The sequence below is a fragment of the Denticeps clupeoides genome, chromosome 6, assembly GCF_900700375.1.
Source record: "Denticeps clupeoides chromosome 6, fDenClu1.1, whole genome shotgun sequence".
Lineage (NCBI taxonomy): Eukaryota > Metazoa > Chordata > Actinopteri > Clupeiformes > Denticipitidae > Denticeps > Denticeps clupeoides.
This window is the reverse complement of record NC_041712.1, coordinates 20,047,767-20,058,513: the sequence shown is the minus strand read 5'-3', so window position 1 is coordinate 20,058,513 and position 10,747 is coordinate 20,047,767. Positions and strand designations below refer to the sequence as shown.

General features: G+C 42.1%; 1 protein-coding gene across 1 annotated transcript in view; it reads left to right on the top strand.

Annotated features, from left to right (window-relative positions):
• LOC114793016 (glucocorticoid receptor-like) overlaps positions 1–10,747 on the top strand; it is a 52,665-nt gene continuing 41,918 nt past the window's right edge. The window contains exon 1 of the mRNA XM_028984607.1: positions 1–195. The gene's annotated coding sequence lies outside the window, so the exon portion shown is untranslated. The remainder of the gene's footprint in view (positions 196–10,747) is intronic.

Here is a 10,747-nt window from a genome sequence, read left to right as displayed (position 1 = left end):
CCTCCAGTCCGTAATCCAGTTAGGCGTGATTTGTTTACCGCCAGTCGCTGGGCGGACTGAGAGACGTCGCTGGCGACATTAGTTCGGTGAAGCCATGACGCCGTATGCGTGGAGAGAATTGTAATCGGGGCGCTTTTGGAGCCTGAGGATAAGCATCGAGGGATTTTCCAGCGCCAGCTGGGCACTAGTAAGCAGGCAAGTGCGCCATCATTTGTCCCTTCACTGTCATAAGCAAACTGAGACGAGCGCATCGGGGGCGCAAACATCTTCTGCGCTGCAACCTGTAGAAGCCGGGTTGACTCATGAGTTATTTGATGAGTAATTATGCAGTGGGCTGTGAGAAAAAGACAACTGAATGTGGAGATATTTCAGCAGAACATGAGCAGAACGTTTCGGTCCGCCTTTCAGGGTCAAAATACCTCCAACACACTGTTCACATCTGTCATTTCAGGCAATGTGACTCAAAAGTCCATTCTTCTATGGATGGCCTAATAGGGTGCATTAAGGGGGATTTCGAGAGTGTTTATTAATTTCCTCATATTTAGCCAGTTGCTAATCGTCTTTCTAGAAGCTGGCTCAATAATGAAGATTTGAAGAAATAAAAAATGCTCTCCTTCCATTTTCACCTTTGTTGCTTAGGAACACGTTTCTGAGAACTTGGTATTAGAGAATTATATGTCTGTATTTGTGTTTTAATTGAAGTATCTAAAGTGATGTGATTGTGAAACACTGCAGCACAGCACACGGTGACACAACGAAATGTGTTCTCTGCATTTAACCATCAACCTTGGTGGCAGCCATGACAGGCGCCCAGGAAGCAGTGTGTGGGAATGGTGCTTTGCTCTGTGGCACCTTGGGATTCGAACTGGCAACCTTCCGATTTGCTTCTTTACCTGCTAGGCCACCACTGCCCCCTCATGCTATGTGTGAGAATAAGGAGGCACAATAGGCTATGTTTATAAAATTAGCTCTGTCTAAACGTATAATGTAGTTGTTATAGTACATAAGTAATAGTAATGAGTTTTCCCATTTTATTTACTACCAGATCATCTCCCTGTTTCTCAACCTCTTTCTTGAACTAAATATTTAAATATGGAAAATAGAAAGCTTCAGTAGGAAGAATTTATCATAATGAATTAGTTTAAAAGGATTATCTACAGCCCTAATAATAATCAAGCAGTGGTGGACAGAAAAGGAGAGTGTACAACAAAGAACCATTTTCTCACAGATGGTCAGGTACAAAGAATCAGGGGATGGCAACTTGTGGCATTGGCATTATGCAAAGATGTCTTATAATATTCAGGGAATCAATTGTCCTTGAATGGGTTCTGCTCTACATTCTTCTGTAATTTGATCTTTGAATACAGATGCAAAAACTCACCCATAGATCATCTTTAAATGCTCTGTCCATACAGCTTAGTGTGAAATGACAACTTTAGGCATGTACCTCTGCATAGCTTCATGCCCCTGATGTCGTAAGTGTTTCTCTTCTCCCGATGTGGATAATAAGACGATTATTTTAAGAGGCAACATAATACTGCCCATCCCATTCTAATCCCCAACCTGAAATAATTTTCTCTCTATTGGGAGACTATAAAATAGTTAAAGAGAGACATAGAGTAAGAGAAAGAAAGATGTGATGTTATATATAAGGTTGAAGAGTGAACTAGCTATTCTACTACTAATGCCTAATGCATTATTTAGTGAAACTGGTGGGCACTCTCCAGTTAACACATTGTCCTGGCCAGTCTGAGTACGGCCACCCCACCGGGTCCCATGCTCACACATACTCTTGTATTACTGGTAAACTGGTAGCAAAAATATAGAATTTATACATTTTCATATGACCTGATATAAAGCTACTTGGTACTTTACAATAAACCTGCTATGAAAACCTTTCACACATGTAATCAACAACGCATGAAAAAAAATGCAACGCATGCATTTCTAAAGGAATCCACACACTTCTTCTCCTGATGCTGCTGTGGTTCACTTTGCAAAAACATCCTAATGCTGTGCAAAGAATGAAATGGATTAGCACCAGAATGCCCTAGGGAATGTTTTAATGCAATAAGCCACACAAGAGCCTGTTAGTTATTGAAAGTTATTCAGAACTAAGATGACAATAGAGAACATGAAGCCACTATAAAATCGTTGTAACTCATGGTCTCAAGAGACATATTGATTAATTAAAACACTTGTTGAAAGACCATAAAATGAAAACACTTGATGAAAGACCATAAAACTATTTAAACCAAGTAATTAAAGGCAGGCAATTATTTCACCAGGAAACACAATTTACGGACACAATAAGGTTGCCAAGCAACATATCTGCAAACGCAACACAAAAGCAGACCCTCAGAACAATATGCAATTCTAGAGAATTGTTATTGACATAGTATTTACCGTGGCTTTGAAGAGTTGCTCAACCAATCAGATTACAGAAGTGGCTCTGTGCCCATTTAAAGGCACACATGAAGGGTTCTGTTTTTGTGTCCGATCACAGACATACGCAGCACCCAACATTAAATGTGCATATGTAATCTGAAGCATATGTGCTACGGGAGCTGGGAGATATCCTGTCCAACTGGCCCTCATGGTAAGAAGAGTTGACATAGTTTGACCATGACAAGTGTCGCTGTGAATTTGTGAACATATGTTTCACAGTTTGGCCACACCCACTCTCATGACTGGCATGTGCAAAAGGTCAGCCCAGGCAGGCCGGGTCAAGGCTCTACTGTGCATTGTGACGATGAAAAGCTTTTATTCAGGGATGTCGACATGCCACTATTTTTAGCGCTGGGGCTGCATCGTGAGATGGGGGAGGGTGTTTTGGACCTGGTGCAAATAAGGGCGGCAGGAAATTGCTACAACGTTTTGTCAGGAGTGGGTTTTTCAAAAAGAAGACACCTTCCATGAATTGGCGAAATTCACAAAGTTGCAGTAATTAGTAGTGATGAATATTATCTCTCCTCTTTCCTTCTCTCTTCCTATTTTTTTTGCCCAGCTCCCATCCGCTCTCTCTTTTTTCCCCCTCATCCAATTCTTTCCACCCATTTTTTTTCACTCCACTCCCACTGAGGTACTTAGCCTTGTCCACCCATGCATGCTTAATGCAACATTTAATATCAAATTTGAATGCCGTGACATTTTTACGCCTAAAGCTGCATTTTTTTTGGTTAGCGAAGGGCGTGCAAAGGAGACTGGTAAATTTTTTAAGTTTAAAGTGAAGTGATTGTCACATGTGATACACAGCAGCACAGCACACGGTGCACACAGTGAAATTTGTCCTCTGCATTTAACCCATCACCCTTACTGAGCAGTGGGCAGCCATGACAGGCGCCCGGCGAGCAGTGTGTGGGGACGGTGTTTTGCTCAGTGACACCTCAGTGGCACCTTGGCGGATCAGGATTCAAACTGGCAACCTTCTGATTACGGCGCCGCTTCCTTAACCGCTAGGCCACCACTGCCGGTTGGGAAGGAGGAGCCGGTAGGAGGTGGCGGTAGGGAACAGAGAATCAGCAGTTGAATCAGCTAAAAGTAGTAAATTCAGAGCAATTACAATATAACAGATTTGTTTTTGCATCCTTGGGCTTAAAATGGGAAATGTGCTCATTTTAAAAGCTGCTCCAGAGAGCTCGTTAGGCTCCGGTAATGGGCCAGTTGTTAAAGGCTGGGGTTTGAACGTAGGCTGTGGAACCCATATGATTCGTTTCGAGGCCTGTTTGCTGGTGGGCTTTTTTGGTTCCCGTAAGACTGCAGGCTCCGGTAATGGGCCGGTTGTTAAAGGCTGGGGTATGAACGTAGGCTGTGGAACCCATATGATTCGTTTCGAGGCCTGTTTGCTGATTGGCTTTTTTGGTTCCCGTAAGACTGCAGGCTCCGGTAATGGGCCGGTTGTTAAAGGCTGGGGTATGAACGTAGGCTGTGGAACCCATATGATTCGTTTCGAGGCCTGTTTGCTGATGGGCTTTTTTGGTTCCCGTAAGACTGCAGGCTCCGGTAATGGGCCGGTTGTTAAAGGCTGGGGTATGAACGTAGGCTGTGGAACCCATATGATTCGTTTCGAGGCCTGTTTGCTGATTGGCTTTTTTGGTTCCCGTAAGACTGCAGGCTCCGGTAATGGGCCGGTTGTTAAAGGCTGGGGTATGAACGTAGGCTGTGGAACCCATATGATTCGTTTCGAGGCCTGTTTGCTGGTGGGCTTTTTTGGTTCCCGTAAGACTGCAGGCTCCGGTAATGGGCCGGTTGTTAAAGGCTGGGGTATGAACGTAGGCTGTGGAACCCATATGATTCGTTTCGAGGCCTGTTTGCTGATGGGCTTTTTTGGTTCCCGTAAGACTGCAGGCTGTGAGGAGGGTAGAAAACCCACTTTGAACAGAGGGCATGATAGATAAGCCAGATTCAGGGACATCGCCGCACCAAGACAGAGTCTGTCTCGCAGTCTGGTAGAACTGCATTTCAGCGCGTTTGTGACAGCGTGGGTGCACGTCCATGTTCGGACTATTTCGTTATGTAAAAAAAATTTGTCCCTGTCTGGCACAGTTGCAGGCAAACAACAACAAGAAGTCGGTCATGGCAGAGAAGGTGTTCTGTAATTGCAATGCACACTAATTCTTTAGGATAGTTCACAACCACGCGCCCCCGGCCCGCCTCTAATGAGCACTTAATGCCGTCTGTCAACCGGACATATTGGGCTCAACTAATATTTGGTTGGGCGTGTGCTAGAGGCGCTCGTCTGTCGAGCAAGCTAGTTAGGAGCGCCGCAAATGAAGGCAAATTGTTGATGTGAACGGAGCTCTTGCAGCAGCTGGGTCCACGAGAGGATGGGCAAGGGAACATCTCCCACAATGCATCTTAATGTCTGATTAAAGTGGCATCTTTTTAATAACCTTTAATAGCCACATCGGATTACTTTGACAAAAAAAACAAGAATTCTATTAGAAGAATAATTGCAAAGCTAATGAAATCCTTGTTTTCAGTTGTTTTTTTGTAGATAGCAAAATGTAAAAGGAAGAGAGATGGGGGGGTTGTCTAATTTTGGAAGCATGTACACATGTTTGTTTCGCATTTATGTTGTTTTTGTGATTGTGTAATAGGCAAATATTCACTCTGCCTTTTCTTCACTGACTTTGACATACTGTGAAACTCAATATGTGATTAGACACAGAGGGGACAGGCACATTTTTAATTGTACCACATTAAAAACTATAAGTTAGAATGTGATTCACATCATCGTATAATGACTTTCTACAAAATTTGAGGTATTTCATGTTGTTCTGTGGCTATGGTAATTCCTGACACACCTCAAAAGTCCAAACAAATTCATTAGTTTTCTCTTCCAAGAGAATTTCAGTTTTTGTTTTTTTGTTTTTTTTTAATTTGATGAAAGTTAACTGTGGCACATGCCATGCTGTAAAACAAACACAGATCACAGAGTCTCGTCCAGTAGTTACAGCCTCGTGTGCTCCACTAATGTGGTCCACGCTACTTAATCAGGAACACTGACAAAATTGAAAATAAACTGTAAATAAACCTGCTGTGACCTGTTTATTTACATTACGTCAATGTTAAAATATTACTTAATCTGTAAAAGTTTAGTCAGTGCTCACTTTTTACAGTGAACGTGTGAGATCTATGTCATGGCCCAGCCCAGTCTTTAGTGGTCTGAAAGGTTCATTGGGTTTCGGCCTTGTGCCCCTCATATGTTCATAACAGCATGATGATGCTGATAAGAAAAAGAGTAAGTGACAAAAAAGAAACAATTATGCAACACAGCTGTTTACACCATCATTTCAGACATGTATTTTATTTGTATTCTGAACACATTGCTTGTGATGTGATGTAACAGAATACAGCTCCGAATAAATGTATTCAGTACTGAGCCATTACCAATTTTTTCCCCAATCCTGATGCACATATTATTATATTATGATTCACAGCATGCACCAAAAGGCAAAAAAAAAAAAACACGGTCACACTGTACACATTCCTCTGCAGACAATGAATTGCACATTTGCCTCCATGTTTGATTAAGCCATAATGATGTTTGACACCCCGCAGCAAATTTATTTAGTGACGGCCGTGGACTGCTTGTTTCCCTGTAAACTGCCTTCATGAGAACAGTGAGTAGAAAACAACAAAGTTGTAATGCAAGCTTGAATTTGCTTTTTGCAGAGGCTTTGGGGAGGGGGGGGGTGCAAAGTGCTGTGTTGCCATGGCACCAGCTGGAGAGGAGACCGGCAGTAATATTCACCTGTAAATAAGCCCTTAAACAGCTGCCCTTCCATTTTCACCTTGCTGTTTGTGAGCTTTCTTAATGATGTTTTGTACATTTGAGACTGCACTGAAAAAGTGAACACTGGCTAAACTTAAAAAAATGTGTTACACCTAATATTTTAGGATTGACGGCTTACAGCAGGTTTGATTAGTTTATTTACATTATGTCAATGTTAAAATATTAAGTGTGACAGATTTTAAGTTTAGCCAGTGTTCACTTTTTACAGTGTGTGGATGCACTGAAAAAAGTAAACCTTAGCAGTTTGCGGTTATATTTTTTTATATTAGATTGCTCTTTTAAACTAATTTATACTTATTGTCACATCTCAGAGTCAAAAGGGGGAAGGCGCTGAAGTGAGGCATACTGATGACAAAAAGGAATTTATTATAACAAACACGACACAAATGCTAAAGGGGATAAGGAAAACGTGCAGTAACCATGCTCGCCCATGAACCAGGAGACCCAGGTTCAAATCCCATTTACTACCATTACTTAACCCTAAATTGCTCCAGGGGGACTGTCCCTATAACTACTGATTGTAAGTGACTCTGGATAAGGGCCATAAATGTAAACACATAGGGAACGGAAACAAACCCAGAGACGTGTGTCTTCAGGAACCAAACCAAGCACAAAGTAAGGGTGAGTCCGCATCAATGCTGCAGCCTCTTCACTTTTACTGGGCTCTCATGGATCATGGATGCCTAATCAGCAGCAAGTGTCCATGATTAGAGCCCTGTTGTCAGGCTGATCGCTGCACCCAGTTTTTTTACTTTACTGACAGCAGGTTTGTTTGGTTTATTCTCTGAGAGAAATATTAATGTCTGCAAAGGTAATATGCGCCATCAATACGTACGCACAGCACTAGGGTAATGAGAGTAGCCAGGACAACACATGAAGCCCTGCTGTGAGGTCTCCCATACAAGTACAGTCCAGGCCCAAACCTGTTTAGCTTCTGTCCTGTGACTGCTGGCAACCTGTAAAACTTTAGAAGCTCTGCAATTTTCTTTTTTTGTTGTTTCTGGATCGTCGATGGTTGATGACAGTTTTCAGGTAACAGATGATTATCGTGAAGTGTGCTAATGGAATGAATGAATCATGTTGTTGTCATTTGGCCTTAAAGATGATGAAAACATTTGTCTTTTCTCTGTCTCCTTGTCTTTCAGTTATCGCCTTCTGTGGTCTCCGGGTGGTCAATTTAGTGTGTCATTCTGCACTGTGAATTGTTGATTAAAGTGGAATTGTTAGATTTGTCTGAGCCTGGTTTTGTGTTGTGTGTCTGCTTGTGACTCTTCCTTTAGTGCAAGGACTGGTACATAAACATTGTTATGGGAAGACTCACTTCAGAACATGAACCAGGTTAGATCTCCAGTTCCTCTTTTAATGTCTGCTAGCCAGGGTCATAGCCCAAATGAAGTCAATGAAAGAATTAAGTCAATTAATTATTTGCTATAAAGCATAATAATGTAATCGTGTGCAAGTGCACACAATACACAATGCATTGTAAATGTGCTGATGATGCACAAAATCTGAATGAGAAACAAAATAATGAGAAAAGTCTTTATTGTAATGAACATTTTTGAAGACCTCACTGACCAAATAGGGATCATGAGTGCAAGTGCTATCGGCCTTGCTGAAACTACTCTAGCAAGCAGTTGCTAAATAAGCAGGTCTGATGCCATGTTTAGAGTGAAGCGCTGCCCTATTGCATTCTTTGAATGCCTCTGGTCCACTGTCGTGTCGAGACGCATGCTTATGTTTCTACATGAGACATTCATTCTGCCACCTCTGCCTTATCTGACCTCATGCGCAGAGCCAAAGTGCTCATGCAGGGTTGCTTGAGGTCACCATGACCCAGAGAAGAGTTGCCAGACTATGCAAAGCAGGTAAAGACCACATGTGAATGTAAATTCAGCTCATGCCGCAGGATGACAAATGGCAGCTTTGCAGAGGGAGATACAGATCTCTCTATCTCACACACACAGTGCAAGATTTATCATAATCACCTTCTCATAACCTCTGCTGAAATTGTTGTTGAGCTGTTGTTCAACACACATTTACACCATTTGTAATGCTGGACTAAACTCAGTAACCTTTATCTATTCTGAGTCCATGCTATGCTGAGGCAGAACCCCTGTAAAGTGCACAAAATCAGCCATCAACGGGAATATCACACCCACACAATTCCGGCAGCACCATCAGTCAATAAGATAAAAAAAATGCATCAACTACTTTTCACAAAAGTGCTTAGGTTGCATTAAAAAACATTTTTAAATATCTAGACATGTATTAACCCACAAAAAAATTATCTTCATGTCTTCATGGCTGCAGTTTAAATTAAATTTGGTCATTTGCTAACAGGCCAACTTTAACACTTCCTCCTGCAGCATCCCCCACTGGCTCCTCCTACCAGGCTTGTGGTCTTATGTGCTGAGATGTCTTAAGGGTTGAAGTAGTTCATTTTAGTCTCTATGATGCAGGCACACATGGTTTAGCTGAGTTCAGTCAGGAGCAAGTGATAATTCATATTCAATTTTAAGGAAATTAAGTGGCTTCAATGACTGTTTAAATGTGTTTTTTGCTATGTACAATGAGATAATAAAAGTACAAAAATCTGGTTGAATAAGTGTGCACATATTTAAAGTAATAGTTTGTTGAACCACCTTTTGATGTAATTACAAAATTCAGTTTTCCAAGGTCACACCTGACATCAGTAAAGCTCAGATTGCCCCCAAAAGCCAAGGTTCACAGAGAGCATACAAAGCATCCAAAGGATTTCTTTGGAAGATGCATGGAACACAATGAAGAAAGTGGAGAAACAAGATGAAAATTAATCAGGGACGCTGCCAAGAGACCTACAGCAACACTGAAGGAGCTGTTTTAAAAGATTTTAAATTATTTATTGTGGTCTCATTTATTTATTTCACAAAAAAATGTTGTTTTTTTTTACAGGAGAGTGTACACTCGTTATATTAACTGCAATCTTATTGGAACCACCGCAACAACTGGCCTGCTAAAAAAAAAAAGTATTTGTGGCCTTCTGAGATCTTACTGAGAAAACTGTTAGATGAAATGCAGTTGTGAGACGTAAAGATGTATGTCTTTTTGTCCTGTAGATTTGAAGAACCAACCTTCAGAATCATAAATATTCATACGTTCCCTGGCTTCTCCAGAAACAAAATGAAACAATACTTCTCCGTATGCTCATGTAGTTCCCTGCTGCTGTGAAACAAAGAAATGGTGCTTTCTCCCCATCTCCCTTCTGACTCATGTGCCCAAATATCTAGTTAGCTGCAAGCTCCCTCCCTCAGCTGAACATCACCAATGCTAGACAGAACACACTGAACCGCATTCTCATGTTACAGGGCAAAAAATGTCAAACAGACCCGTGGCCGTTTATTACTGACCATGAGCCAACTGAGAGCCAACACCCGGGGTGCCGGCCATCTGTCTTCATATCTCAGATTTCCCAATACTCTTAAAAGGTTAGCCAATTATAACCCGTGTATTTGGTACCTGATTGCAGCTTCCCTCATCGGCCAAATCACAGACAGATTTCCTGAAAGGAACCTGGGAAAGGAGGCTGATATGTTTGGCAGCAATAATTATGTTAGACTGGGTCATTCTTACGAGCTTAGCCCATCATTACCGTGGCGTTTCAGTCGGTCAGATCACATTTAGTAGAATGCACCTGCTTTTATTAGCCCGGGTAGCTAACTCATGTTCCCTTGTTGTGATTAGATGGCATGTTCCCCACTTGTATGAGTGTCGACTGGGCGAGGGGCTAAATTCCATAAATTAAAAATCAAATGCCATTGCAGATCAGGCAAATTAAGTCTTGTCTTAATTTGAAGTTTAAAGTGTATGTGTGGCAACACATTACTACCTTTAATTATGTAATAATTAACTGGGTGGTGCAGTGGTTGGTGCTGGTGCAGCTTGGTTGAGATCTGTGGAGGTTGTCCACACCAGTCGCCTGTCTATCTGGGTTCCCTCGGGTGCTCATGTTTCCCATAGGATTTGCAATACTAAAACTTGTATTCTGTCCAGCCTTAGAAAATAGGTGAATAATTGTTAAATGTGAACATGCTACATTGAATGTGTTGAATGAAGTGGCTAATGCTGCAAAATCAGTTATATTTTAAAGATCAATTCAGTATTGATTCCTGAACCGCGCTCTTACTGCTGCTGCAGGAATGACCAGGACATTGGGTGCAGGGTGGGGACTCACCCAGGGCGGGGTGCCAGCCCACCGCAGGGTGCATACACACACACACACCATTCACTCACACACTCATTCCTACGGATACTCATACCTACACTGTTGGATGGTGGGAGGAAACCGGAGAGCCTGAACAACATATGCTCCAACACAAAGCCGGACCCCCTGATTCGGCCTCACAACCATGGAGATGCGTGGCCCTAACATTATCCACTGCACCACCACGTGGCTCCTGCGCCATGACTATT